General features: G+C 36.8%; 1 protein-coding gene across 1 annotated transcript in view; it reads right to left on the bottom strand.

Moving 5' to 3' along the window:
* Positions 1–10421, bottom strand: part of LOC134530870 (proteoglycan 4-like) — an 82701-nt gene extending 72280 nt beyond the window's left edge. The window contains exon 1 of the mRNA XM_063366136.1: positions 10300–10421. The gene's annotated coding sequence lies outside the window, so the exon portion shown is untranslated. The remainder of the gene's footprint in view (positions 1–10299) is intronic.
* Between the last annotated feature and the right edge of the window lie 8712 nt (positions 10422–19133).

Below are 19133 nucleotides of genomic sequence, written 5' to 3'. Positions count from 1 at the left end.
GGGTGACTCACGGCGAGGCGCTCAGCCATGCTGGAATCACAATAGCGCGACAACAAAATATCGCATTATTGTGATCTAACCGCGCGGCAAACAGAAACACCAACTAGTAATAAAAGAAATGTATCTTCTTCATTATACACGCAACTCATATACGACAGTCATCAAGATTGTTTAAATGTACTTGTTTAAGGAAAAAAATAGTTGAATCCAATTTTAACATTTATTCCGAAAATGATAATTTATACGTGAACTTATTCAAAATATTTCCCAAACGACTCCAGTAAACAAAACCTCAACGATAAGACAATAATAACTGCATTACCAATGCACCAACTAAATCATCAATCGAAAATTAAGTCATTGTGTTTATTTCAGTAACATCATGCCGGCGACTCGAATGGAAATAGAAAAAAAAAGCTTGTTAATCGGAATTTTTATCTCGTCCGAGAATTTCATCAAAATCACAGATGTATTGAACGTAAATGGTTAGAAAATTATTCATTTTATTCGCGTCGCACTTTTGCGGTACTGTGAGTCCAGCATTACAAACCGCAGGCGTTTTTCGTCGCCAACAAAAAAAATTGGTAAACTGGAAGAAGAGTTAAGCTATTGAAACTACGCTGGTTAGAGCTGCCGGACCAGTGAAAAGCATCCCAAACAATTTCATATTTAATTATTTTTTAATAAACATAATGTATGAAGAAAGTGTTTTCTTTATCGTTCCTAGCATCGTCTAACATTTTGATGCGCGCTGTAGGTATTTGTGTTACCCTAAACACTCTCATGTATATTTTCACTAGTGAAGCACATAGTTCTTGTTAACTTCAATCAACCATTCACCAGGCGCTTTGCAGATACGAAGTGAACTAACTGCGCCCAGCGCTACCTAGTGCTCTGAGTGCGCCTGCACTCTGAAACACGCAGACTGTTCAGTTATCCCAAGTGTAAACAAGTTTACGCGTTAAAAATTTTTTTTTTAAACATATATTGGCGTTGTCAAGGCTGCGACGGTTATTTGTTGCGTATGTGTAACCAGTGATCGAAGATAGTTGTCGTGTGTGACTCGGTCGGTCGTGCGATATTGTACCTGATTAACTCGTGCAGGAATGTAATTACCTACGCCACGAAACATGGACAGCGACAATGGTACCGCTATTTGATTTCAGATACTAGATACTAGATCCGACAGATACTAGACCAAAAATAGCTTTTTCTTAGCGAATTCCAGAAATTATAATTGCAGTTCCCCGTGAAATATCCATTAATCTTACATTTTAATACATCCTAATATATAAAATTAATATTTTCAAAACTCTTTATAGAAAACCAGGTGAAAATATGCTAGAATTAACATGGGATCTCACCTCAATCTCAGATAGCCGGACCAACACATCCTTACAATATTCCCAAATTCCATGGCCTTTTCTTATCCTGATGGGCTGATGGGCCTCTACCCAGTAGACGTTTAGATACCACAACTTCAAAATCCCCTTGGTCTAAAATCCAACTGAGCTTGGTTGTCCGCTGGATATTGGCGGGGAAAAAAATTGTGAGCTAGTCTTTTAGTACTCGCCAATAATGTGTAAACATTTAAATTTGGTAACGAGCAATTTCATCTGTTCTACGAATATCCATGTTGCTAATAAACTTATAATACGAAACTTGGACACGAAATTTAACGTAGTATTCATTATAATAATCCCGAGCGTGATAAATATACTGATAAATTATACATTCGTTTTCAAGTACCTAAATTTCTGGATGCGAATCACACAAATATTTTCTGCGACCGCCACTAGAATTTGTCGCCTGAATCGTAAACATTGTTTGCCACCATTACGCACAGATAACATCACTAAACATACGTAAATTTTAAACTATTAGAAACGGCTCCGATAAAAACTAAATGACTTGAAAAAAATCTCAAATCTCGACTTTAGACCTAATTTTCGACAGGGAATTTTATTAAAATCCTTCTCGTCTTGTTAAAACTCACTAAACAGTAAATATCATAAAGTTTACCACATTTTAGAAGTTATAATTCTATTACATTACTAAAATATTAACCATAAACATTTCATAAAACATATTATAACACTACGTACATTTTTGTGTATTTGTTTTTGCTTAAACGGCTGAAATCAGTCTGTAAATATTTACAGGAAATATTTACAGACTGATTTCAGCCGTTTAAGCAAAAACAAATATATATATATATATATATATATATATATATATGTGTGTGTTTTACAAGCGTGTGCTCTACCGTCATGCTACCGAGCCTATTGGAATTAGCAAGGAGAATCTGTATTCTAATCATTATAATGCCAGTTTTATTACATATTTTAAAACTTGTAATTGGTATTTACTATGACTATTTTAGTTTACCAAGTATATTCCAAGGTAGTTTCACTATCATAGAGTTTCATTTGGCACACGAATACGTTTGGTGTGACCCCTGATATTTACGAAATTGATATTATCTTTGAAAGATTTGTGCAATGGGAATGCATGACTTGATTTAAGCTTTTGAACATACGCAATTGCCATGAAATAGAATCGTTTGTAAATCATTGAATTTGTTTTCGTTACTTTTATTTACCTGTGAAAGATGATGAGCTTTGCAATACATACAGAGTGAGTCTGAATTCAACCTACAAACTTAAACTGCAGGTTCATAACGACAAAATAAATTTAAAACATATATCTCTAAGGTCTGGTATAAAGGGTATAAGTCTTGTAAAAACAAGCCGACATTTGCCCTTCAGGCCGGGAACAAAAACTACATGACTTAGGGTCTGAAGTGCTTCCCACGACTGGTAAACGTTAAGTTGGGGCTGAAGAACATTGTTAATGTTAATAATAAAGAAATTATTTAAGACGGAACACTGAGCGTCTGGATTATAAATTAAATGCTACAACCACCTCGAAATTTGTAGATGCAGCAAATTATTTCATTCAAATAAATGGGCGTAGTAACACGTCACAAAAATATGCGGACAATGTGGTTAAAGGCCCGTCTAGTTTTGGTTATTTATTTGCTTGTATTACGTAATTTCTGCATGAATATAAGTAACTAAAAAAATTATAAAAAGTAAAAAAGGACCGTAAGTTGCAATAGTTTACACGTGTAAAGAATTCATAAACAAAAGGTTACAACAATATTATAAATTAATCCCAAACACATAGATAGTAATAACAGGAAACAATAACGAAAATACAAACAATAAAAAAATTGAAAAATTTAATAGAGAATGTTTCGTTCTTTAACAATACTCGGCAAGTCTTATTGTCAGTAATTGTTGTTGTAAAATGTAGTTACCTTTATTGCAATATTCGTCCAATACATAAATGTGTTTGAAGAGTCAGGATGTGTTTAAATTTTCCCTTCAACCATTCAGTGGTTATTTAGCTTTATCAAAATGTCAGAAAGATTGTAGCCTATGGTTTACCACCAGAATTTATTCACTAAATTAAAAATTTTTATTCATTTGTTATCAGTAGTATATAATAGTTCCTCCGGTCACAGGGTTCTGGGTGTGGTGTTGTCCACCATCTTGGATTTCGACGTCACGGCAGCTATCTTGGATGACCTTGACCTTTGACCTCGAGGCCATCTTGGAAAATGTCATCGCCGCCATTTTGTTTTCTCAAACATTCCACCATTTTGTTATCCGCCATTTTGAATGACGACATCACCGTTGCAATTTCCGTTACGGCCGCCATCTTGAAAATCTTTATTTATTAACGGATTTTAATGAAAAAATTTTAAAATTAAAAAAACAACACAAATTTAAATAAAAAATATTTATAAACAAATGTTGCACATATCGTTACATCCACCGTCTTAATCCTAAAAAAAAAATCATGTTTTGTTAGGCCCGCCATCTTGGATTACTATGACATCATCATAACACTTTACATTACATCCACTATATTGTATTATAGAATGTTGTACTTTTCGTTACGCCCACCATCTTGAATAACTGCAATTTTTATTCTAGAAATTTGGAAAAAATTTCAAAAATAAAAATAAAAACTTATTAATCAAATTTTATAAAATAATATTTAAAAAATGCACTTTCACCTAGCAATCCTCAGTTTGAACCTGGTAAGACCAAAAATAAAAAAAAAATCGTCGACAGATCCTTCCTCCACAGTAGCCATCGGCAGACTAACCTCCCACCACTAACACAAAGGTATATATGCCACCAGCTAGTATGACGTCACATCCGCCATCTTGTCTTCGTCCGCTGGAGGGCACCATATTGTTTTCGTCTGCTAGAGTGCGCTGATGCCAAGTTAGTTTCATTCTTCCCCGCTGGAGTGCATTAATAATTTATTATTATTATTATTATGCCACCCGCCATCTTGGCATTTGGGTGCCATCTTTGAATTGTGTAATTATTTAGCTAGAAATTCGAGAAAAATTCCAAAATTCACCAAACAAATTTGCAATCAATTTACAGATTGGTTCGATCAGTTCCTGTCCTTCGTTCGATACTCGATCGATGCAATAATGTTAAATTTATGTAAAAAATAATAATTGTAATAAATCATGTTTAAAATTCTTAAAGAGGCTTTAAATACTCTACTACCTTCATCATATAAGCCAACAAACCCACCATCTTGGAAATTCGTAATACTTAACCTAGAAATTCGGTAAAGAGTAAAATTCATTAAATAAATTTGCAATCATATACTGATTAATTAGATCGACTTAGGTCCTTGGTACGAACCTGGATGATTCAAAAAAATTGAATATAACAACAATTTAACATAATAGTGACAGGCTCGAGAAATAAAACACCAAGAGTTGTTTCACAAAATAAATTTGATTACTAAATTTCATTTTTTTTTTGAGATTTTTTGGCGGAATTTTTTCAAAAAAAAATTGAAATTTTGGTTAATTTAGACGATTTTTGGCTAATTTTCGTGATTTTTGGCTAAATTTTGGCTTATTTTTGCGAATTTTAAAGGTCTAAGGTTAAGGTAAAGTTCAAGGTCAAGGTAATCCAAGATGGCCACTGTGACGTCACAATCCAAGATGGCGGACAATACCACAACACCACACCCAGAACCCAGTGCCCGGAGGAACTATTATATACTAACTAGCTGACCCGGCAAACGTTGTTTTGCCATATAAATTATTTCTAGGGAATTTATAGCTGCAGTACCCGGCGTTGCCCGGGCTGAATACATGATGAAGGGTACCTTTTTCGAAATCAGATGTAGTTAGTAATTGTCTTCTTAATTTGAATGTCAAGTGTGCAAAATAATTTATATCACTTTCAGATCCCGACAGACGTTGCTCTGCCAGTTTATAGTTATTTACCTGGTCTGTATGTAATCTAGACTCTATAAAGTAATATAGAAAAAAGCTTAAAAATAAGAGATTACAAATATAGAAAAAATTCAATTATCTAGCTAATGCTCGACATGCATTGCAATGCCTCATTCAGCTATGTTTTGTAATATGTTTGAAGTAGTTACACATATACAAATCATCTATCCATCTCTCTAAACATATATTTATCTCTATCTACATCTTTATATATCTATGCATCTCTCTATCGCTATTTATCTCATTATATCTACATATTTACATATATACCTCACACTATCTCTATCTCTTCTATATATAAATCTCTATATAGCTATATACATCTATATATCTCTTTATCTAACCCATTTCATTCTCTATACCTCGCTCTATCTCAACTTATCTCTCTGTCTCTCTCTATCTCACTCTATATATATCACTCTATCTCTGACTCTCTTTTATATTTAAATAAATTATGTCATTAGTGTGCACTTATACAACAAAAACAGACGAATTACCGCTATATAATATGAAATAAACACATTTTTGAAACGATTTGTGCTCCAACTATTGCAAAATAGTTATACCGTCTCAGAAACCTTCACGGGCATGCGCATTACAACTCACCAAAATTGCATCGCAATTGGATGAATGGTATAGTAACGCATACGGCACAAACAAACGAAAATTAAAGACATGACAAACGCATCAAACGATGGTGTGTTTAAAATTCAAGGCAACTAACTCTATCTATTGACGAAGTTAAGAACAAAACGGTTATGAGCGCCTTTATTTTGCTAGCCGCTGCGAGCTCCACTAAGCGGGCTGGTCTCACCAAGGAGAAAAATATGAATTTGCCAGACCTTACTATGTGTATGATCGTGTGGCAGACATAAAGAAATGACACTCCCTCACTATTTGTATGTCTATGACCTATGATTTTTTCTGTTATAAAATGAAATTATCACTTTTTCACTCCCTTAGGGATGGAATTTCATATTAATATGTGGTCTATGTGTTAATCCAGGTAATGAGCTCGCTGTAGGCGGGGAAGGTTGATCAAGTGTTAATTGATCAGCTATCGACCGGGGTTGAAAAATATAAAATTCTATTAAAAATTAGGGGTTGGGGGTAGAAGGGTGAAAATTTAGGGTTGTGTGTATTTTTTAATGCCACATTATAAAAAAAATAAAATAAAAAATTTTCTCCAAAAATTAAAAAAAAAAATTTAGGGGTGGACTACCCCTAACATTTAGGGGGATGAAAAATAGATGTTGGCCGATTCTCATAGATACCGGATAAGCACAAAAAATTTCATCAAAATCGGTCAAGCCGTTTCGGAGGAGTATGGCAACGAAAACTGTGACACGAGAATTTTATATATTAGATGTTATCTGCCACATCAAAAATAAATAACTAAATTACAACTATAAGAATGTTTAAACACGTCAGAAGGGAATTCCAAATAATTTTCATTGTGTACCATAACCCCATGGACAACATTTTTCTTCGTGCGAAATCTCTCAATCTAGTACTTCATTATAATTATGTATGCATGTGTTGAAATGTACGAGGTCGTGGCAAATGTTCCAAAACTTCAACCAAAACATTAATTTCAATTATGTTTACTTATTCGGCAAGTTCTGCTCCTCCCTAGCATGCATTTTATTTCATTTGTTTAGGATCGGTAAGGACTTCTTAAGAACTTAGGGGCCCGATTTTGGTTGCGTAAATTAAGTTATGTTTAAGATAGTTAGGAGTTTATTAAACAAAGTTGAAATGATTCAATATACTGGGCAGCCTTAAGCAGCCCTTAAAAGTTAGGTTATATTTGTCAAACCGGCCATGAGAGTTGCAAAATGGTCTAGCTGTAGAGGGTAAAGTTTCTATTATCTTTGAAAGATTTTTTTAAATGGGAGTGCATGACTTGATGTAGGCTTTTGGACATACGCCATTGCTTAGCACATGTATGTCTGCAGAAGAAAACTACAAAAAAAAACACAAATGACAAAAAACACAAATTAAGCAAAAATTGCTGTTGTCAGGATTTAACGCCACACAATATTCCACAACAGGAATATGGTCAACAAACAAGAAAAAAACAAAGAAAAATGGACTAACAGAACGAAAAAAAAAACCACAGATGATGACAGCACAAAAATTCCGAACCCAAAAAAATTCAACACAACAGTTGAAACGAGACAAAAAACACAGCAAAACGAAAAGACGAAACAAACACAATAGTTTTCCAAAAAAAAACAAAAAACAAAAAGAGAAACGAAAAAACCCCCACAAATGATGACAGCACAAAAAATATTTAACCCAAAAAATTCAGCACAACAGTCAAAACGAGACAAAAACACGACCAAACGAAAAGACGAAACAAACACAACAGTTTTCTAAAACAGAAACAAGCTTTCGAGCTATGTTTTTTCGTCATAGACAGGGTAAACACAAATGTTCGAGTGTTCTTGCAAAAAAACGTTTTTGGAGTTTTGCTGATATGCCAAGATTATTCTTGTGGACTCATGCTCAAAGTAAGTGAACTTAGTACTCGCACATTAAAGAAGATCCCCGGATAATGTGTAAGCAAGGTGAAAAATTGTTAACGATGGCACTCTCGGGTCTCCGTGCAGAGGGCGCGGTTGTTATAATTGGCAGGGAACAGGAGTGTTTCCTCATCTGCCGCGGTGCTCCGTGACTGATGGTGTGTCCTTGACATTTGCGTGTTCCGCCGGGGAGTGGACCGGGCCGGCATTCCAGCCCGAGGAGGAGTCCTGGGAGTCGGCGCCAACAAGCGAGTTCGCCCACAGAGTGGTCCCGACCTCCCCCCCCCCCTCCCCCCCAAATCCTTCCCCCACCGTCACTCCTAAATTTACTTTAATTTTTTTTTACTAACAGTTGCAAACCTGCGCTGAGCTCAGGTGGCACTAACCAATTACTGTGGGCCTCACTCTCCGACTGAGAAGTGCCCACCTCGGATGCAAGCCGACTTGAGGTGCGAAGGGTCTTGGATTCGACTCCCGAGTAAGGCAGTAAGGCATGGGTGTAAAATTAGATTGCAGATATCTTATTTATAACGCAATGATAAAGAGATCCGAAAAGAAAATAGTTGATCTATGGCCGCTGGCGTAAGCTCTAAGCCACGTAGCACATAAAAAAAAATCGGCTGAGAAGCGTTGACAGTGGGAAGTTGGAAATGCCCACTGTAACGGGAAAGAAAGGAATAATTGTACCCAAAATGTACATGGCTGCAGAGTCTACACTGATGTTGGTGCAATTTTACATCACATGTGTTGTATTTTTAATCTATTGAAAAAGTAGTACTACAATCAAAAGTGTAAAAGTAAAATTTATTTCTACGGTTTGGTCTAAACGTCTTAACCTCTCGAACAGAATGCACACTAATAAATTACGAAATAATGCGATATGCATTATCATAACGATCTGTCCGACTGACGAAATAATTTCAACAGTAAATATTTGTACATTAATGATATTAATGATGTTTTGTATATTCAATGTATTTTTGTTCGTTTTAAAACTTTCTCTGGCGAATATTATGCACTTTTAAATGATGTAGGTGTATTTAAAAAAAAAACTACGTTGAAGTGATTTAAAAAATGGGACCATGATGGTGTTTTTCTGTTCCTGAATCGCTCCCTTAAGAAATACCTGTACTTTAAGGGGGAGGGAAGGAATCTCACACGCCATGCTGATTTTTTTTTTCAATTTCATTTTCTCGTTATTACTATTTGTCCTGTTACAGATATTTTCAAGTGGTGTTCACTTAGTGTGACATAACTGCTGTAAAAAGTCTTCGCAAGTGAGAACAATTACAAACACTTGAGCGGCTTTGTATATCCCTTATATAGCACTTGGTAGATGTGTGTTGGAAATATTTGTGACAAGAGATGTATAGTGTTGAGATTGCAGGACTGACCTGGATTGACCTGTTAGTAGTGAGCAGGAAATGAAAATTTAAAAAAAAAAAACAGTACGGCGCGGCGGTTGAGACCCGGCGGGGATCGGTACGCATGGCGGCCAGACCGCGCGCACACACGCAGCGCGCGCGGGTTCGCCGGGAATAACCGTGAGACATCGCAAACACACAAGCGGCGAGGTCTTAGAGCTGCCGGCGCGACGTCACTCGCCCGGTGTCGTCCGCTCCGCTAACTGCTCCTTACCGCGTATCAAGGTTTCATAATTCATATTTTCAAATTCAAATATACAGACTGTTCATTCAAGAATCTCCCAGTTTCAATGAATGGTACATATTAACAGTTTAATTTAAACTATTTACAACAAATAATACATCAAATTGAAAGTAAACCAACCCAGTTTTTCTCGCAAATGTTCAATATCTGCACCTTTAGCTATACGGCACACATCCAACCTAAAGTCCAAATATTCCCACACTTTGTTTAACACGTCCGGAGTAATTGAAGCAACAGCCTCTTCAATTCTGTGTCCATGGCATTTCGGCAGGGAACAATCCAGCACCTGACTGGGGATAGGATCTACACCACGGTCATGTAGATAGGTCTGGCAACTTACCTTCATTATCTATTCGCTTAGTGAAGCTCGCGGCGGCCTGCGAACCAACGGCGCTAGTAGTAGTGAACTCCATTATCAACATTTGTTAAATAGGAGATTGCCTGAAACTGGGAGTTCCACACCATGACTGTTGGTCGCATCTGCGTGTGGCTGACTCTGAACTTCTGCACCCGGCTCGTCGCTTCCCGTGGAGCGTTTGAACGCCACTGCGATCGCCCGTCCTCTCAGCCAATGGGTGATGACTAGATGGCAGAAAAAATTAGCCCTTTCAGTCGATTCGTCAACTGAAGCGGACAATTTATATCCTAATATTACATGGATTAATTAAACTTCGAGTGTGTGGGTCATGGGGTGGACTACATTCTAGTCGACCTTTTTAGGACTAAGGAAAAATAATGTTACCTATTGTTACGACACACCTGCAGCGACGTGCGGGCCGGCCTCGTTGGGGCGTCAGCGCAACAGCGGAGTCAGCGCGAAATACTGGGACAGCGGTTCGGAACGAGGCTGGCCACCGGGGTCGAGAGGGGGTAGGAAGGTCTCAAACACGGCAGCCACGCCCGGTGGGGGTGGCCGTGCCGAGACGGAACCTGGTGCTTCCCGCCTCGCCGAGAGGTCTGCCGCGAGCGCGAGACAAGAGAGCGGAGGTAAGAGACTCACAGGTGTGATAGCGAGCCACGTAGATTGACTTAAATATATTTTATAGAGCTAACTCAACGGGTGACGGCGTTGACAATTAATTGTAATGGCTAGTAGTAAATCGAAGTGGAACTGAAGTTAATGTCGAGACCTTATTTTATATCCCCTTATTCCAAGGGCGCCCATACCCGGGGGCAGGGGGGGGCCGTGGCCCCCCCCTAGCTTTCAGGGAAGGAAAAAAAAATAGTGTAGTCAGGTGTTTTACTTTAAAGAAAATTATTTAAATTCAGTATTATGTAGAAGTGGTTCAACACGAAGATATTATTGTATATCGTTTTTTACATGTCTACTTCATTTTTTATGTTAGTTCAAGCATTAGTTCTGCTGCTGTGATATAAGGTGTTGTGTACAGGGAGAAAACGCTGTTCAAGCGCAACGTCCGTGGCGAGTCATTCCCCTTCGTAATCCTACCCAAGCTCACGCGATAACACAACACAACAGATTTAGAACAGTCAGAGTTTAGACGACGCGACAGTTGACACGTGCTTGTAGACGGCGAAATGTTTTGCTACTTTTTCGTCATAATGTGTATGTTCACAAATAACATCTCAAAACAGAGATTTTTCAATAGTCTTTAGGTCTACAGTTTTATGCATCTGGTCTAGATTTAGTTTAGTGTATTCAGTCAGTATAAATAACTTAAGTGTAAATAAATCAGTGAAAGTGTAAAGATAAAAACCTTTGTTATTATGTAGTGTTTCTTAGATTTCCTCATTCGTCACATCCGTTCAGATTATTCACAATTTTTAAGGTAAGCTAACACATTTAAAGTTACTCAAATAAGAATTATTGTCCAGAAAAGTATACAACGTAAAATTTATGTTGGAATTTTGAATTTGAGGAAAACCACTTTTTCCCTTCAAAAGTGTTTAAACGGATAAGGATTCCGCTACCTTCAGTAGACTCGTAAGCAATTTACACTAGAATCTCGATTTTACGTACGCTCACGGTCGCTTGGATTGCATTCGTAAAATCGTTATCTTCATAAATTTTAAACACCCCACCCCGTGAAGATACATGTTATAATTTATTGAACGGAATATATATAATATTAAATAGTAAAAACAAGACTGCCATCTGCCCTCTGCCCTCCCTTGCGTTCCCCTTATTTTTTTTTAACATTCCACAACTTGCCTCATTGCACGAGTGATATAAAAGTGACATCACAGCGACTAAACACAGTTGCACCACGCATTGCATCATGTTAACTTTTGTGTGGTGACAGTAGGTTGTCCGACATGCCTTTCTTGGATATCTTTCCTTTTCGTAAGACGCGTGCTACTAAAATAAATTTATATTTGAGTTTGCAAACTTGTTCACTCCTTGCCAGAGACAACTGAACACAGACGAGACTTTCCAGGGTTGGGTTGATGAGCTGGAAGAATTCCCTGCCTTGCATTTTTATGGACTTTACCTTATCATATTTATCAGTTAATCTTTAACAGATAGGCTTGAAAAATATTAATGAACGCACTTTTAGTAACATAATCGAGGAGATCAAGCACACAGTTCAGTGTACACCTGTACTGTTTCATAAAAGTGATCATAGGTAGGGACTGAAAAAATTCGCGGTTTCATTGACCACTCGGATAGACTCAACGATTCTCTATGTACTCGGGCAACTATCACCTGGTCATTGGCTACCGACTCGGGACACCTGTTTATTGCGATTCTTATGATTCGATACTTCTTTAGTTGAGTCTTTGCCATTGGCCTAGAGTCCTTCAGGTAAATTGCGGTCCAATCACTGACGCAGCATTAAGCTAAATGAGTTTGGATTCCAGCCTGTCTCGAAAGGAATCCGCGAATTTTTACTGTCTCTAATCATAGGCTTATTTGGTGAAGAAAAACGCTGCTCTGTAACGACAGACATTCATTAAAAACACAGTACATTTTAGTGCGAGAAGCCCTTGAATTTGTGATAGCCACAGGGAATTATTTGTTTGTATAGTAAGTTAAAAAAAAACTTAGTTGAAAATCCGCTCGTCACGTCTACTTGCTGTCACTTACACCAATTTTGAGTGTTTTTTACTGGGAAACCGATGCAGCGAAGGTAATGAATGCGACACATGTCAAGATAATGCCTAATGGCATGGGTTGTTGGATATTAGCGGAAAGGAGAGGAAGTAGCTACTCAATATCGTTTCTTTCTCTCACGCTTCACAAGGTTTCAAGCTCAGTTGCTATGCTCACGAGCTGGAAATGTTGGAATGAGTAAGTAATGTTGAGTATAGTTCATTTGCGGTAAAATATATATTTTTACGGCCTCCACATAATTTTTCAATCGAAGAAATTTCAAACTTTGCGACAAATAAAGTGTACCTAGTCCATTTTTTCTTTTCGATTTTGAGTTTGATGCCGCAATAACTTATACAATATTCACTAACGGTAAATGGCTGTTGTATTAGCTTTAAAATATGAATACGCTGTGCATAAAAAATAAATATTTTTATATGTTTTCATAGTGTTTTTTTAAATTTTTATTAAATATATTTTGGTGTCAAAATTTCCGAATTTTAGATGGTTCCTGAAAAATGTATTCGTAAAAACGCGGCTTCGTTGAGTCCGGGCTCCGTAAAATCGAGGTTCTAATGTATCTTAATTCTGAAGTTAAGTACTGAACATGTTATTTAAGGGTTTATCAGGGCCGTATTTACGCGCAGGCTATCTAGGCTGTAGCCTATGGGCCCGCACCACAAATGAGGGCCCGCACCACACGACACGAAAAAAAATTATACTGCGATGTGGATCTTCTTATATTCTTAAAATACGCGTCGACATATTGTCCAGTTGTTTTGTGTAGATTAATTGCGCTGAACTAAACTCTTCTGTGGAAAGCTGATTATGAGTTATGTCAGCATTTAGAAATTTTCGATTATTTTCATTGGTTTTGGCGTCACTTAATTCCTTAACCTCTAAATACTGTTTGGTTAAATTGTCTAGTTTAATAATAAACTAATTTTTTCTGCGCTTTACTATCACTAAATAAACTTATAGTCCTCGACTACTGAATCCATCTGTGCTAATTTTAAATGATAAGCAATTATGATTCATATCGAAACATAGTAATATTCATTTAATTGTGAAACAATTTTTGACTATAATTATAAGCGTATTTCAGGTGTTACATTTAAAAACAACTGTTTTCTGACTGTAATAACATATTTAAATCGTTTCTCTCCCACAGTTGAATCTTTTGACCAACACGTTTTCAACTTTATAATTATTTTAATTTAATTTGTACGCGACATTTATTTAGGGGTAAAGAGAGCAATTAGTTGAAGGACTGTATTCTTGATATCCGTGTACCCGAGACGCTGTAAAAGTATAAGGACTGTATTCCTGCATTTTTGTTGCTAAAAATTCATTTGTTTCAATAAAATAGTTAATATTTAATTAATAAAGTAGCCAATAAAGATTTTTTTATGGCGAATGAGTACTGTGGTCTAGTATTTTAGTAACAGGACAAAAAATTTTAACAGGGTCAGAACTGGAACTATTTTATGGCTAGTAACAAGCCGCAGTTAAGTCTTCCAAAAGATTAAAAATACTTCATACCCCTAAGTCTGGCCCCCCCCTACAAATTATCATATGGGCGCCCTTGCCTTATTCCCTTCAAATCCCATTTAAGTAAGAAGGTAATAAGACTTTCATTTGTAGAGAACTCAACATAACACTATTTTCAAATTATATGTTATAATATAAATCTTGTATTTTAATATGTATTATAATTACAGCTTAAGATTATTACTACAAAAAATATTTTAAAATGATATCTTAGGAAAGGACGATGTGTGACTGCTGTTCGCGCTTCTAAATTTGCAGGTTGCGCTACCAGACGTGTGTTCCTCAAGCCAGCTCCACACGATACCTATTTCCTTACTAGTTTTCATACCTATTTTCTGTTAGCGCGCCTGCTCTCGTATAGGCAACATTACAGCATCCTTTCGAGGGGTCTGGCTCTGGGTATAAAAAGTTTTCATACTCGATGTCTTAGCCAAAACCGTAATAGAACGTGTTCTATTTTTCTGCTAACCATTAAACATTAGGGGACGTAACAAACGTAATGGTAAACTAAATGAAACTTTATGATAGTAAAACTACCCTAGAATATATTTGGTAAAATAAAATAATCGTAGAAAGAAGTAACAGAAAAATTTTAAAATACGTAATGAAAATGCATTACACTCTCATTAAGTAATTAGTCACCCATTCAAAGCGTACTGGTATAGCGCGCGGTTGAGGTATTCGGGGGGTAATTTTTATGTGGTTCAAAACCTCGTCACTTCAAAAACGTTTTTAAAACTTTTATTTACATAGATAACAGATTACTGGATTATAACTATTGTGCCTTTATACATTTTTTGTTATTATTATAATATTATAAAATAGAAGGCTCAGTCAATTGGTTTTAATATTTCATACTAGATAGATTTATTTTTACTTAAAATAAAATTGTATGTTCACGAGCAATTTAAACAAAAATATTCCCTAATAAAAACTTCAACGTTTATTGGGAAACAAATGTCCATAAATGATTAATAAATAAACACATTGAAACCCACACCTTGTTAGCCTAAATTAAAATTGGCGAGGTTTACCTTCGCTCTCGATTAAAGTTTATTATGCGAACTATGCGGTTTTTTTTTGTCTCACTAAGTTACAAAAAATGTTAGTAACAATTTATCAAAGTAATTAGTAAAATAAATTAGCAATCAAGTAACATAAAATATGTGAAGCGTAACATTTTTTTTACTATTCAATGAAATTAGCACAATTAATACTGTGAATTAGCTAGATGAACTGTCTGATTGATATATTATTATTAATATATCATAAATAAACTACATTATATCAAATCCAATTTCCCTTGTATCCTTTAAATTTTATATTATTATATTTTGAAACTAACCTACCAATAAAAAATACAATCTCGTTAATTTCAAAATTCCTCTATTTGTTTTTAAATATTCAACCATTTTTTTATAACTTTCTCAAATGAATTATAGAAGATAAAATATCTAAAAATACATTTACCAGGTTATATCATTTTTAGCATAAACAGCTGCAATTTTCATTTTATGTTTTTAATATTTTGTTAATTGACAACATCATGTTTATCCTTCCCAACATGCTTGCTTTGGTCGGCAACTACATTGGCTGGTTTCTGTTAACATTCTAGGTATCGTGTGTATGGAGTTCAGAATTCTTTCTTCTCTTCTGCTATACAAACCTATATGCAAATTTTTATACACATGGATATAACAGAAGTTACAGCAGGAAACGGGCATCGTGTGGGGTGGGCTTTTAGCAATAATTGCTTGTTACGGCATTCCCTGCCGCCCATTAGAGTTACGTCCAGCAATTTCCGAACAGCCTGTTCCTTTGTTCGTTTCCAGTAAGGCCTGGTAATTGTTTTTTTTTTTTTTTTACAGGTGTTCAATAAAATTGTGTTCAGTAGTATAGTTTGGCCGGAACTGGGACTGGGTTCTGGGTGTGGAGCTGTGTGTCCGATCCGCCATATTGGATTGTGTCGTCACGGCGGCCATCTTGGATGGATGTGACCTTGACCTTTGACCTTGACCTTGACATTTGACCTTCAAAATGTGTCAAAATCCGCCAAAATTGGGCAAAATTTGCCCAAAATTCCTCAAAATTCGCCAAAATTTACATTTCTGTGAAAAAAAATTCCGCCAAAAAATTTCAAAAAATTCCTCAATTCAAAAATTCCCGTTTTCGAGAGAAAAATTCCCGTTTCGAGGGAAAATTTCCCGTTTTTAGTCCTTAAAAATCCCAGCGGCTAGAAATGTCCATATGTAGGCTTAAGCATCCATGTCTACAGCCTACGATAAGCCTCTGACGTCATCATGGATTATGACGTCACCGTTGCAATTTTCGTTACGGCCGCCATCTTTAACTTTTTTATTTATTATCCGATTTTAATGAAATTTTTTTTTAAATTATAAAAAAATTTAAATAATAAAATTTTAATAAATTATTTATAAAAAAAACAAACATGAACGACACGGAGTTCGGAGTCCTCGGTTCGAACCCGGTGAGGGCAAAAAAAATTAAAAATGGCGACCGATCCTTCCCCCGTGGTGGGTGCTAGCAGACTGACTCCCACCACTTTTTTTCAAAGCATATATATCGTCATCTAGTATGACGTCATGTCCGCCGTCTTGTCTTTGATGCTGGAAGCCATCATCATTGTATCGTCGGCGAGAGTGCGCTGACGCCATGTTAGTTTAGTTCTTATCCGCTAGAGTGCAGTAATCATTTATTACTGTGACACCCGCCATCTTGAAATTTGGCCACCATCTTGAAAATCCGTAATTATTTAGCTAGAAATTCGGGAAAAGTTCCAAAATTCATTAAATAAATCACTCATTAATTTACATATTGGTTCGATCCGCTCCTGCCCTTGGTTCGATACCCGATCAATGCAATAATGGTTAATTTTATGAAAAAAAATAATAATTTCAATATACCATGTTCAACATTCGTAAAGAGGCTCTAAATCCTCTACGACCATCATCCTATCAGACATCAAGACCACCATATTGGAAATTCGTAATTTTTATGCTAGAGATGCGGGAAAAAGTTCAAAATTCATTAAATAAATTGACAATAAATATACTGATTGAATAGATCGACTAAGGTTCTTGGTTCGATCCCTGGCCGATAAAAAAAACAACTTTAATATTTTAAAAAAGTACCACAAAAGTGTCTGGTTTGAGAAAATAAAAACACCGCAAGTTCCTTTAAAAAAACTTTTATTACATACATACTACACTACTACAAGTACAAAAAAAATACACAGACAAATTATCAAAGTTTTGTGGATTTCTCGATTCAACAGTCTTCTTGTTGTATGGTACTACAAATGTGTATTACATAATCCCGTAATTTCAAGTTTTTGATCTTCTCACAGTACGTGCAGTCGGGTGATGGAACACCGCTGGATGCTCCTTCCTTCATCAATGCCACTGGAACTGTTGTCAACCATTGTAACACTGCTGACATGTTAACTTCTGAAGCCTTTGAGGTCTGCTCTGCGGAAGATGTTGCACGCGTCGAAATCTCCTGCTGTGCTGAGAGAGTAGGTGTAGCTGTAGACGTCGTTGTCATCGTGCTCTGCACTGATGATGGTAGACCTTCAATCCAGGTTGGTATATATAGTGATAATGATGCCATCGAGTTCTCAAGAACAGCTAGATACTGTTCTATTAATCAAGTCTAACTATCCGATCCGTTCATTACCGCAGCCAGAGACGGACTGAAGTCCATATCACCAGGGTCTCACTTATATAGACTCATCAGTCGGTACAACACATGAGTCAAAACAAGAACCATGTTCATTATACTCACACTTAACTTTCTCGGAGCATTTTTTATAATGAAAATGTAAGCTATCAAGACGTGAAATTAGTTTTTTGCACTTATTGCACTGAAATTGTATTCTTTTAACATTATTAGAACAACTGCTTCTTTCATGTCTGCGAGCATTTGAGGTGATAGTAAATGATGCGTCACAGTATTTGCACTGACGCAATGTATGCTCTTCATTAGTTGAAGAATCCATTGCTGACGATGAAACTTCGGATGATGGTGATAGGGGACGCTGAATTGCGCCCCATTGGAAAGGGCGCCTTTCAGATTTTTCCTTGTAAGCATACAGTTCGTAAAATCCTGATGGGCTGCCTTTCCAGAGTTGGCTGTTCGCTCTGTTTTAAGCGAAAGAAAACCCTGAATTGTGCCCCATCGGAAAGGCCGCCTTTCAGGTTTTTTCCTTGTACGCATACAGTCCGTAAAATCCTGATGGGCTGCCTTTCCAGAGTTGGCTGTTCGCCTTGTTTTAAGCGAAAGAAAACCCTGAATTGTGCCCCATCGGAAAGGCCGCCTTTCAGGTTTTTTCCTTGTATGCATACAGTCCATAAAATCCTGATGGGCTGCCTTTCCAGAGTTGGCTGTTCGCCTTGTTTTAAGCGAAAGAAAACCCTGAATTGTGCCCCATCGGAAAGGCTCCCTTTCAGAAATTTTTAGTTTTCGTTAGATCGTTGTGGGCACTGAATTTCGCCCCATCGGAAAGGCCGCCTTTCAGGTTTTTTCCTTGTACGCATACAGTTTGTATAATCCTGATGGGCTGCCTTTCCAGAGTTGGCTGTTCGCTCTGTTTTAAGCGAAAGAAAACCCTGAATTTCGCCCCATCGGAAAGGCCGCCTTTCAGGTTTTTCCTTGTAAGCATACAGTTCGTAAAATCCTGATGGGCTGCCTTTCCAGAGTTGGCTGTTCGCTCTGTTTTAAGCGAAAGAAAACCCTGAATTTCGCCCCATCGGAAAGGCCGCCTTTCAGGTTTTTCCTTGTACGCATACAGTTCGTAAAATCCTGATGGGCTGCCTTTCCAGAGTTGGCTGTTCGCTCTGTTTTAAGCGAAAGAAAACCCTGAATTTCGCCCCATCGGAAAGGCCGCCTTTCAGGTTTTTCCTTGTACGCATACAGTTCGTAAAATCCTGATGGGCTGCCTTTCCAGAGTTGGCTGTTCGCTCTGTTT

The sequence above is a fragment of the Bacillus rossius genome, chromosome 3, assembly GCF_032445375.1.
Source record: "Bacillus rossius redtenbacheri isolate Brsri chromosome 3, Brsri_v3, whole genome shotgun sequence".
Taxonomy (NCBI): domain Eukaryota; kingdom Metazoa; phylum Arthropoda; class Insecta; order Phasmatodea; family Bacillidae; genus Bacillus; species Bacillus rossius.
Note: the sequence above shows the minus strand (reverse complement) of the source record. Positions and strands in the feature narration are given on the sequence as shown.